The sequence below is a fragment of the Erpetoichthys calabaricus genome, chromosome 3 (assembly GCF_900747795.2).
Source record: "Erpetoichthys calabaricus chromosome 3, fErpCal1.3, whole genome shotgun sequence".
Classification (NCBI taxonomy): Eukaryota; Metazoa; Chordata; class Cladistia; order Polypteriformes; family Polypteridae; genus Erpetoichthys; species Erpetoichthys calabaricus.
In genome coordinates, this window is record NC_041396.2 from 133,496,808 (window position 1) to 133,500,949 (window position 4,142).

The window sequence follows — 4,142 nt, forward strand, 5'->3', positions numbered from 1 at the left end:
ACTGATAAGAAACTATACCTAACCATCTTGATTTATCGTTGGTTGTGTCAGCTAACATCTTCATTAAAACATAAGGATTACTTGGGAATAATAATCATAGAAAACCATGTAAATAAGTTGTTATAATCAGTATTTCAATCTGCACAATCTGCTTAAACCTTAATTTTTGTAGTTCCCTAAATAGGATAGAAGCAGTTAGCATGATTTACTTACCAGTACTAATGACGGCAATGGACAGTAACAGATGACAAAACCAAACTTGTCTGCTTAGTTATACAAGATCCAGTTCTCATGTCATTTAGGTGATCAGATGTAGGTAGAGGTGATATTTTACCTCAATTCATTTACAATGCATTCAGAGGCAGAACCGGCACAGAACATATATGGAAGTTCAGTTCTTAGTATGAAAGTTAATCAAGTAACCACATTCCACAACATATAGAAAATAAATTCAATTATTGTTTCATTTAATACTGTATATATACACATACATACATACATATATACATAGATACATAGATACATAAATATACACATACAGTACATATACATATACATACAGCACATACCTATACATATACATATACACATACATTTATATATATATATATATATGCACACATGAGGTAAAGTAATGTACTTTCTCCACAAAAGCAACAACTGAGGAATCAATGAGATTTTCAGGCTGGTGATTAAATGACAACAAAGAGAAGACACCATTCCCTGGCCAGGAATTGAACCTGGGCCGTGGCGGTGAGAGCGCCAAATCCTAACCACTAGACCACCAGGGAGGAGATGCTGCCTGACCTTCCAAAACCTTCCCCTTGGCCATGTCCTAGGTCCCCCTTTCTTCTGTGGACCACCCATTCTTTTTTATCGCTTCTACCCTCACCCAGTCTCTTCTCTTCAATCGCCGAGCTGCTCGTTCTCTCTCTCAATCTTCCTCTCTCTCTGTCCATGGGACACCCCGAACCTGCTAACACTCATTTGAAAAAGAATAAGAAGACCTGCACTGCCTAGTCACAGCCAAATTTCCCCATGCAGCTTACCATACGAGAACACCAGGCCACACTCTGGCATTTTACTCTAGTGGAGTCAGGGCTTTGCTGGGGGACAGAAGGCCAATGTTGCCGTGGAGGGCGAAGGTCTCTGTTTACCAAACCAATTGGGACCACAGAGCAAGAAGGTTCCACCGAGATTTGAACTCGGATTGCTGGATTCAAAGTCCAGAGTGCTAACCATTACACCATGGAACCAAGACACAGCACTCGTTCTAGGTACGGAACCTTGAAGTGAACGAAATTGGTTCTGGTGAGCAGATGCGGGAGAGTTGAGAAGCAAACGAATAACACCCTTTTTCCCTGACCGGGAATCGAACCCGGGCCGTGGGGGTGAGAGCGCCAAATCCTAACCACTAGGGACGTGGATCAACTGGAGGCTCCTTTTACATTAGGGGGATGAGTTTGTGTGGCAATCTTGTTAAGGATATGTAGGTGATGCAGTGTCTATTCAAAACACATCATGTAGAAGAGGGGGTTCCATCCAAGATTTGAATTCGGATCACTGGATTCAGAGTCCAGAGTGCTAACCATTACACCATGGAACCAGAAAATGAGATGACCACCCTAGGGGGATGCTGGAATGCCTTAGGGACTCACGTTGTAGTGCCTCCTGTTGCTGCCTCATATACTAATTTGAAAGGTCACATGGATTGAACACTGGGCAGAGCTTCCAAGAGCAAGCCTACAAAGTTCCTAAAGAGTCAATGAGGAATATATATATATATATATATATATATATATATATATATATATATATATATATATATATATATATATATACACATACATACATACATACATATATACATAGATACATAGATACATAAATATACATATACAGTACATATACATATACATACAGTACATACATACATACATACATATATATATATATATATATATATATATATATATACGCAGACATGAGGTAAAGTAATGCACTTTCTCCACAAAAGCAACAACTGAGGAATCAATGAGATTTTCAGGCTGGTGATTAAATGACAAGAAAGACAAGACACCATTCCCTGACCGGGAATTGAACGCGGGCCATGGCGGTGAAAGGGCCAAATCCTAACCACTAGACCACCAGGGAGGAGATGCTGGCTCACCTTCCAAAACCTTCCCCTTGGCCATGTCCTAGGTCCCCCTTTCTTCGGTGGACCACCCATTCTTTTTTTTCGCTTCTACCCTCACCACAGTCTCTTCTCTTCAATCGCTGAGCTGCTCGTTTCCTCTCTCAATCTCCCTCTCTCTCTGTCCATGGGACACCCCGAACCTGCTAACACCCATTTGAAAAAGAACAGGGAGACCTGCACTGCATAGTCACAGCCACATTTCCCCATGCAGCTTACCATACGAGAACGTGAGGCCACACGCTGGCATTTTACTCCAGTGGAGTTAGGGCTTTGCTGGGGGACAGACGACCAATGTTGCAATGGAGGGCAAAGGTCTCTGTTCACCAAACCAATTGGGACCACACAGCAAGAAGGTTCCACTGAGATTTGAACTCAGATCGCTGGATTCAAAGTCCAGAGTGCTAACCATTACACCATGGAACCAAGACACGGCACTCACTCTAGGTACGGAGCCTAGAAGTGAACGAAATCGGTTCTGGTGAGCAGACGCGGGAGAGTTGAGAAGGAAACGCAAAACACCATTTTTCCCTGACCGGGAATCGAACCCAGGCTGCAGCGGGGGGGTAGTTTGTGTGGCAATCTTGTTAAGGATATGTAGGTGATGCAGTGTCTATTCAAAACACATCACGAAGCAAGAAGGTTCTACCGAGATTTGAACTCCGATCGCTGGATTCAGAGTGCTAACCATTACACCATGGAACCAGAACATGAGATCACTACCCTAGGGGGATGCTGGGATGCCTTAGGGACTCACGTTGTAGTGCCTCCTGTTGCCGCTTCATATACTAATTTGAAAGGTCACATGGATTGAACACTGGGCAGAGCTTCCAAGAGCAAGCCTACAAAGTTCCTAAAGAGTCAATGACGAATAAATAAATATATACTATTATATATATATATATATATATATATATATATATATATATATATATATATATATATATATATACACTGTATCTTTGTATTTGAGATTTCACAGGTTGTGAATCAGCTGAGGGGAGGAAAGGCTGCAGGGATCTGTGGTATCTGGGGTGAACTTCTCTAGGCTGGTGGTAAGCTTGTCCTCCTGGCATTGCAAGCAATCTTTGCTTCCATTTGGGAGACTGGCATCATCCCAACTGACTTGGAAAATGGGACTTGTTGTCCCTATCTGGAAAGGGAAGGGTGATTGCCTGGTTTGCGGCAACTACAGGGGGATAACATTGCTCTCGGTGCCGGGTAAGGTCCTTGCTAGGATCATCCTCAATAGGATCCGTGATCACTTGCTCACCTACCAGCAACTGGAACAGTCTGTTTTTACGCCTAAGAAATCTATCATCGACCACATCCTGGCACTGACGGTTCTCATGGAGTGCAAACGCGAATATCTGCAGTTTCTTTGCAGCCTTTGTCGATTTTCATAAAGCGTTCGACTCAGTTGATCGAGCTGCCCTGTGGGACATCCTGAGGTGTTTGTGGGATCCCCTCGAGGTTGCTGGATATCATGGCCAGCTTATACACCGGTACTGTGAGTGCTGTGCAGAGTGGAGGCAGAACCTCTGCATTTTTTCCAGTTGATTCTGGGGTTCATCAGGGGTGTGTTCTTGCTCCTACTCTGTTCAATGCTTGTATGGACTGGGTGTTGGGCAAGGCCGTGGGGTCCAGCGGTTGTGGGGCATCTGTTGGTGAAGAAAGATTCATGGATCTTGACTTTGCTGACAATACTTTGATCTTCGCTGAGTCAATGGAGGCTCTGATTGGGGTGCTCGAGAGACTGAGCGAGATGTCTGAGTGTGTGGGCTTGCAAGTGTCCTGGATAAAAACCAAGATCCAGGCCTTTAATGACCTCTTGGGCACAGCCATCAGCAGTGTGTCTGTCTGCGGAGAGAGTGTCAACCTTGTCGAGAGGTTTATTTACCTTGGCAGTGACATTCATGTCTCTGGTGACTCTTCCTATGAAGTCAGT

General features: G+C 43.7%; 3 non-coding genes across 3 annotated transcripts; all 3 read right to left on the reverse strand.

Annotated features, from left to right (window-relative positions):
- Positions 1–719: 719 nt before the first annotated feature.
- Positions 720–791, reverse strand: trnae-cuc (transfer RNA glutamic acid (anticodon CUC)). The gene has a single exon. It is a non-coding gene; the product is annotated as a tRNA-Glu (tRNA).
- A 393-nt stretch (positions 792–1,184) lies between these two features.
- trnaq-uug (transfer RNA glutamine (anticodon UUG)) lies at positions 1,185–1,256 on the reverse strand. The gene has a single exon. It is a non-coding gene; the product is annotated as a tRNA-Gln (tRNA).
- Positions 1,257–2,548: 1,292 nt separating this feature from the next.
- On the reverse strand, positions 2,549–2,620 carry trnaq-uug (transfer RNA glutamine (anticodon UUG)). Its single transcript has one exon. It is a non-coding gene; the product is annotated as a tRNA-Gln (tRNA).
- Between the last annotated feature and the right edge of the window lie 1,522 nt (positions 2,621–4,142).